This window comes from Carassius auratus, unplaced genomic scaffold (genome assembly GCF_003368295.1).
Source record: "Carassius auratus strain Wakin unplaced genomic scaffold, ASM336829v1 scaf_tig00027845, whole genome shotgun sequence".
NCBI classification, from domain to species: domain Eukaryota; kingdom Metazoa; phylum Chordata; class Actinopteri; order Cypriniformes; family Cyprinidae; genus Carassius; species Carassius auratus.
Window position 1 is genome coordinate 254,317 of NW_020525632.1, and position 8,184 is coordinate 262,500.

The window sequence follows — 8,184 nt, forward strand, 5'->3', positions numbered from 1 at the left end:
GTGGTCCATAACGGTCTCCCCACAGATGCGGAGAGTTTAACATAGGCTTAGACGCGCACGGGAGCATGACCCTGACGCACAGCATTGCAGAAAATGTGCTTTCACAAATGTAGCCTATGTTGATCCAAATATGGAAAGCACATTCAAATTTAATAATATCAGGTTCTCTCCAGAGATGTTTTGTCACATTTCTGAACTAATGGCTGTTGATGGCTATTTGAATTGAATTCTGCCAAAGTGGGCGCTTGTATGTGTTCGTTAAATGCGTTCTGCTCATGTCTGAAAATAATATATGATACACAAAATAATTTAACATAAAAAACATTAGGCTATAGCTTATATTCCTTAAGTACATTTTTAAATTAATGTAAAAAAAATAATAATTGTAAAACTGAAAAATAAAATAAAATAATCATTGTGTTCAGCATGCTGGGCCGCATTTGAAATCGTGCCGGGCCGCGGGTTGAGATGATGCTGCTGCTAGCTCCATGATCATTTAATAGGCCTAGCCTATTGCTGCTATGTTTCTTTTACGCGGCTGAAAATAACCGTGCTTTCTGTTACTGAACCTGTGTCTGTCACTCGTCCTCTTAAAAGTGGAAGCTTGTGCGTAGCTTTGTTGCAATGTATTGAAACTTTGTTTATTTTTTAATTGTCATGCGTGTTCTGGTTATTTGCAGATGTTAAACAGGATTCTTTATATGGCGATAAAATACAGCTTTGTTATTTTTATTTTTTTTTAAGTGGGGATTGGGGGTGCGCCAACCCGGTTGGGACATAGAAGGGGCCCCAACTAAGCAAGCCAGAGGCGACAGCGGCAAGGAACCGAAACTCCATCGGTGACAGAATGGAGAAAAAAACCTTGGGAGAAACCAGGCTCAGTTGGGGGTCAGTTCTCCTCTGACCAGACGAAACCAGTAGTTCAATTCCAGACTGCAGCAAAGTCAGATTGTGCAGAAGAATCATCTGTTTCCTGTGGTCTTGTCCTGGTGCTCCTCTGAGACAAGGTCTTTACAGGGGATCTGTATCTGGGCTCTAGTTGTCCTGGTCTCCGCTGTCTTTCAGGGCAGTAGAGGTCCTTTCTAGGTGCTGATCCACTATCTGGTCTGGATATGTACTGGATCTGGTGGCCACGGTGACCTTGGAACAAGAGAGAAACAGACTAATATTAGCGTAGATGCCATATAATGTAACAAGAGCTCATTCAAATTCTGAGGTGCTAAACCATTCAGGGCTTTATAAGTCAAGTAGGTATCGCTGCAGCCCGGAGACCTCCAAGTGGGAGGAGCTTTTGCCGCAAGTGGGCTGGACTTCACGGAGAGCTCCAAGTGGGAGGAACTTTTGCCGCTAGTGGGCGGGACTTTACAAATGGGCGGGGTTTAAGCGGAAATTTCACATTGCGTCATTGCCGGGGTGCGCGATGGCATAAAGTAGCGATACTAATGAAAAACAGATTTATTGTTTTTCATTGTAGTTTAAATTTTATTAACAAGAGGTTATATAATTTTGTGACAACTGCAAACATTCAAGTATATTAAATTATATTAATTTTATAATTATATCAGTATCAAGAAAATGAATGAGTAATTTAGAGCAATAAAATGTTTACTGTATGTGAATGTTTTTCTTTAATGCAAGTTTGAAATATGAGGGAGAATTATATTGTTTAGATTGTTACAACCCCCTTGGCTCTAGGTGAAACAACATTACAAAAGGCCACACGTGGAAGTACATTTTACAAATAAACATTTAATTTAAAAAAAGAAAAAAAATCTAAATAGTAATACAAGAGTTAATAATAATAATAATAATAAAAAAACATTCCAAGACTTAAGAGGAAAATAATATTGGTACCAAAGTCCAATTTAAGACACTCATTTCTCAATCTCCTTTTTATCACCAACTCAATCACAGGTGACGCTCCAAACCATTACAAAGTTTTATTTGTTATATGACATGCAAAAAGCAGTGAAATGTAGGTCTGGCATACTCTTTTTAGACTGTGCAAAAAAAAAAAAAAAAAAAAAAAAAAAAAAAGAAAATTAAATACAAATAATGAAACAACAGGAAAAAAATACAAAGTTTTTTTTTTTTTGGAGATAATTAAATACAAATAATGAAATATACACAATATACTGTATTAAACTTCTACACAGATGATTTGTAGAGATGCTACACAGAAACTGCTACACAGATGATGTGCAGAGATGTAAACAATGTGCAGTGAGGATGAAATGCCTAGTTAGGTTGTCAAAAAAGCAGTGTGCAGAGAGTTATTGTAGCCCTAAACAACCAGTCTATAAAGTGAAGTGTGTTTAATGTCCATGTTTAGTAGTCTGATAACATGAGGGAAGAAACTCCTCCTGAGCCTCTCCGTCTTTGCCATCAGACTGCAGAAGGGTCTGCCTGACTGTAGCAGATGGGTTGGTGGGGTATTTAAGGATCTTAACAGCCCTAGATTTACATCTCCTGGTATGGATGTCTTGCAGAGAGGGGAGAGATGTTCTGGACATGTGCTCAGCTACTCTTTGTAGGGCATTTGAAGGTATTTGAAGATGCTCACTCTCTCCACTGTGGTCCCATTAATGATGATTGGGGTAGATCCGCTGCTGCCTCAAATAGAAAAGAGTTATTGTAAAATATTATTACAATTTACAATATGAATGTTTCTACTGCATTTCTGAACAAATAAATGCAGGGCTGGTGAGTACAGACTTCAAAACCATAACAAAATCTGTCCAACCCCAAACAGTCCTGTAGAACAGATATTTAAATTTTATCAGCATTGGAACACTTTGCTGCTGCTTTCACTCTAAGGCTATGGATTATATTTTTACTGGAATGAAGTGTCATTAGTCACTAAACATTCAGTCCAATGACATAGTAAAAAAATTCACTGTTGACAAGTTAACATTAACTAAAGTACAATGCACATTTATGTGAGACGTCCACAGAATGTAATGTCATTTACATTCCATCATTTGTCATTTAGGACAGTCTCTGACCATATCCCTGGAGCAATTTTAGGGACAAGCGCTGTTGCAAATGTCCACCTTTAAAGTATGAACATAATTTATCCACACAAAGACCCACATACACACACATTAGTCAAAAATCTTCAGAAAAAATAAATTACACATCTTGATGCATAGAAAGAACAAAAAAAAGTTTACAGGAAAGTGATCCTTTGGGTTTGCAGAGAGAGGCGGTAACCAGATCACTGAAATGTAACTTTTGGCCACCCAGACTTGAACTTTCTGTAACACAAAGTTTACACATAATGTTTTTTTTTTTTTTGTGTTTCCTACAATGACAAAATTAATTCTACACCTGTTGATATGTAATGCATGGTAGTGGACACTGCAGTTATCCTCATATATCCACTCTGTTATGATTATTAAATTGAAAAATGAATATGGTAATTAAACCAAATGTTTCAATTGCATTACATTATTTGGATTAACGTTACACGTAAAAATAGATAACATTTAAAAATTGTTTTGAAACAATGACCAGCTTTGTTAATGTCAAGCATAATCAGGAGTTTTATCTAAGACTCATTCTTATGGAACACTGGACTAAATCTATTAATAGTTATTGATCGCTTAAATATCAGTGCAGTTATAATACATAGGCCTGCATATTTTACGTAACGTTAGTAACAATGCTTGCTTATGGTCTTCAGTGTCCGTAATCTGCAGCGTAAAACCTATATATATATTGCAGAAATATTTAGCACAAAAGGGTAACAGACACAATAAAGATGTAATTTATCTGTGCTGCTAATGCTGTCTTAACGTGCTCTCGGAATAATCGTAAATGTGAGTTTTGAAGGTAAAAAATTGCACAGGAATGTCCTCCCATTTGAATGCAATGAGCTTGTAATCATGATTTAACTACGTCAAGACTAAAACATCAACCGCCAAGATACTGCACTTTTCGTAACTTGTAATACGTTGTACAAGTCTAGACTTACCCCTTCAAACTCCTCTTTCTTGACGCTGAAAAGCCTTGGGAAGTTGACGTCGTCTTTTTTTTTTTTTTTTGGTGGGGGGGGGGGGATTCGCAGCGTGCATTAACCCCATGACATTAAATAAACCAATCAAAAGACTCTGGAGGTTTGTACAGCCCACTTGGAGCTGAAGTCCCACCCATTTGGAGCTAACCCGCCCATTTGGAGCTGGCTCCGACCTCCGTTTATACCTATCTCTTATAAGTAACGAGCAATATTTTAAAATCTATACGATGTTTGATAGGGAGCCAGTGCAGCGATGACAGGACCGGGCTAATATGGTCATACTTCCTGGTTCTAGTAAGAGCTCTTGATGCTGCATTTTGGACTAGCTGTAGTTTGTTTACTAAGTGTGCAGAACAACCACCCATTAAAGCATTTGAATAATATAACCTTGAAGTCATAAAATAAAAAAAAGTAATCGGATCTAGCAGTTTTTAATGCTTTTCTGTAGGATAGGTTACTTTCCCGCCAAGCAATACGAAATACCTCTAGATTTGTTTTCCTCTGGTTGTGCTCCATTTTTCGGGCTGGTCTCTTTAGGGTGCGAGTATGCTCATTATACTGTGGTGTCATACTGGTTTACTTAACCTTCCTGTAGCGTAAAGGAGCAACTTTATTTAAAATGCTAGGAAAGAGAGAGTCCATAGTTTCTGTTCCATCATGAAGTTGTTCTGAGGTTTTGGATATGCTAAGGAATTTGGATACATCAGGAAGAAGTGATGGTTCATCCATACTTGTAACAAGAAGTAGAATTTACAATTTTGGTTATAGGAAGTTTGCACAAAACTAAATAATGATCTGAGATATCATCACTTGGCTGCATAATTTCAACACCATCAACATCAATTCCATGTGACAGTAAATAAAAATCTAAATCTAGAGTATAACTGAGTAGGTCCTGAAACGTGTTGTCTAACACCAATAGAGTTCAGAATGTCTATAAATGCTGATCCCAATGCATCTTTTTCATTATCAACATGGATATTAAAATCACCAACTATTAAAACTTTATCTGCAGCCAGAACTAACTCGGATGTAAAATCACCAAACTCTTTAATAAAGTCTGTATGGTGCCCTGGTGGCCTGTAAACAGTAGCCAGTACAAACATAACAGGGGATTTATCATTAACATTGGTTTCTCTGGATAATGTTATATGAAGCACAATTACTTCAAACGAGTTATACTTGAAGCCTGCCCTCTGAGAAATCCTGAAAACGTTGTTATAAATTGAAGCAACACCTCCCCCTTTGCCTTTTAGATGCGGCTCATGTTTATAACAGTAATCTTGGGGGGTGGACTCATTTAAAATAATGTAATCATCAGGTTTTAGCCAGGTTTCTGTCAAACAGAGCACATCTATATTATGATCAGTTATCATATTATTTACAAAAAGTGTTTTTGTAGAAAGGGATCTGATATTCAATAAGCCAAGCTTTATCATTTGTTTATCCATATTGCATCTGTTTTTTTGTTTTTTGAAACTCAATTAAATTGTTAATCTTAACTTGGTTTGGACGTTTTTTGTATTTTCTAGTTCGGGGAACAGACACAGTCTCTATAGTGTGATATCTAGGTGAAAGAGCCTCTATGTGCTGAGAATTAACTGACCTCTGTGACGGGAGGCAGCTAGCAGACGGTCGGTTTAGCCAGTCTGTCTGCTTCCTGACCTGGGCCCCAGTTAGTCAAGTATAAACACTAAGACTATTTGCCATATTTCTAGAGAGAAGAGTGGCGCCACCCCAGGAGGGATGAAGACCATCTCTTTTAAAGAGGTCAGGTCTGCCCCAAAAGCTCGTCCAATTGTCTATGAAACCTATGTTATTCTGTGGGCACCACTTAGACATCCAGCCATTGAGTGATGAGAGTCTGCTATGCATCTCATCACCACGGTAAGCTGGCAGGGGACCAGAGCATATTACAGTGTCTGACATCGTGCTTGCAAGTTCACACATCTTTAAAGTTATTTTTAGTGATCTCCGACTGGCGAAGTCGAACATCATTAGCGCCGGCATGAATAACAATCTTACTGTATTTACGTTTAGCATTAGCCAGCACTTTTAAATTAGCCAAGATGTCAGGTGCTCTGGCTCCCGGTAAACATTTGACTATGGTGGCTGGTGTCTCTATATTCACGTTCTGTACAATAGAATCACCAATAACTAGAGCACTTTCATCAGGTTTCTCAGTGGGTGCATCACTGAGTGGGGAGAACCTGTTTAATGTTTTGATGGGAACAGAAGAGCGGTGTTTTGACCCACGACTACGCTGCCTCACCGTCACCCAGTTGCCCTGCTGCAGGGGCTCTGCTGGAACCGGACAATGTACAGGAGTCCCTGAGCTAGACGCATCCAAAGCCATATCTAGAGCCCTAACATTCTTATTGTCCTCAATTAAAGTTTGGATGTGTGTCTCTAATTCTGAAATCTTCTCTGTCAGCCTAACTATTTCCCTGCATTTATCACATGTGAATCCCTCATCAGCGACAGAGATAGATAAACTGTACATGTGGCAAGAGGTGCAAATAACAATAGCAGGAGAAGCCATTACTAACCGTGCTTGATGAAATATTCTTACCACGGTTGTTTGATGAACTTGTGAAAAACTGGAGCGAGAGAGAGGAGAGGAGAAAAGAAAACAGTGATAGGTTTGAATGAAAACGCTAATGACAGGTTAACAAGTGCTAATGCAATGCAGGTGCAAAATAAAAGTGAACGATCAAAATTAATCTGATAAGATTGATCGATAATATCAGAAATATGGTGTGAATTAAGTTATATTTTTTCACTTTAAAAAACAGAGTGATAGTAAGATAAAGATTCTAGAGGGAAAAAAACAGCTACATGGAGCTACGATCAGCTGCAGTAAGGTCAGCAGGAAGCAGAGAAAACACTTGTCTTAATTAGTTTTTATGTGAATGGTTTGTTGTCCTACATTATCCTGAGTTCAGTAATCTTCTTAATAAAAACAGAAGGTACTGCTGCATCTAAATCCTGCTTCCTCACTGACCCTCAAGACAATCAGTGTCATATATTTGTTGTAAATAAATGTTAAATAAATGTATATATATATATATATATATATATATATATATATATATATATATATATATATATGATTTAGGGATGCACCGAATCCAGATTTTTGGGGTTCGGCCGAATACCGAATCCACCGTTTAAGATTCGGCCGAAACCGAATACCGAATACCGAATCCTACTCGCATATTCCATTAACACAGTAAAACACATTAATGAAGTAAACAATGTCCACAGCAATGTATTTTTCATTTAACTGTAAAAAAAAAAGAAAAAAAAAACATAAAATACCCAAGTCAGTGATGCGCGGGTTGATCCAAAATGAGCAGGTGCCTGCGGTTGCCCGTGGTTACGAGTCATTCAAAAATATTTTTAATGATATTCGGGTCGCGGTCGGTCGGGTCCTAGTACTAGTACTAGATTTTTGAAATACATAGACCTACACTTTATTGGCCGAATAACTGGCATGAAGATGCTCGTAGAGGTGGAGGTGTCAAAGACTGCGTGGGGAGCAACGTTGCTGTTTTTGGTAAAACATGATTTTGATGACTTCATTAAGTTTTGTTTTATAGAAAACTCTTTATAAAAGGTTTTCGTTTTGTATAAATTGTATCTTAATTTTGATCAATGTTTTATCAATCAGTTGCTCGTATTTATTAAATAAGAAGCACATCTATAGCCTAGCAGACAATGTAATAAGGCGCCGGCACGATCACTTGCATTGCATGTGAATTAAACTCAGCGTGTGCCTCACAGAATTGAGAAATATAGGCTATATATTACAGAAAGCTTGAAATATCTTCTTTTAAATGAAAATATTCAAACCAAAATAAATGGGCAACTGTTTGATGATCTAATCCATATGAAATGTGCATTTCTCTCTGGCGTTCATGGCGAGTCTGCATCGTCAACTTCATCTTTGCAGCAACACAGAAAACACTAGTTTATTACTAAACAGTTAAATGACTCCTTGCATATTTTCGAACCAGCAGGCCGTTCTGTGTTGAGCGAGACCCCACGGAATGAGCGAGCTCTGATCGGAAAAAACCCGAGCCTCAATGTCTGCTGACCTGGCAGAAACATACAAATAGACATAGCCAGACTTGACAAAATTATAATAAATTATGGGTTTTTTT

The 8,184-nt window shown here is 37.7% G+C and overlaps 1 protein-coding gene and 1 long non-coding RNA gene across 7 annotated transcripts in view; one reads left to right on the top strand and one right to left on the bottom strand.

Annotated features, from left to right (window-relative positions):
- The window catches only part of LOC113079370 (membrane-associated guanylate kinase, WW and PDZ domain-containing protein 1-like), a 141,858-nt gene that overhangs the window by 47,012 nt on the left and 86,662 nt on the right, over window positions 1–8,184 (top strand). The gene's annotated exons all lie outside the window — the stretch shown is intronic.
- LOC113079371 (uncharacterized) lies at window positions 2,265–4,058 on the bottom strand. Its single transcript, XR_003281698.1, has 3 exons — window positions 3,977–4,058; window positions 3,174–3,257; window positions 2,265–2,609 (listed from the first exon to the last, which is right to left on the bottom strand). It is a non-coding gene; the product is annotated as an uncharacterized LOC113079371 (long non-coding RNA).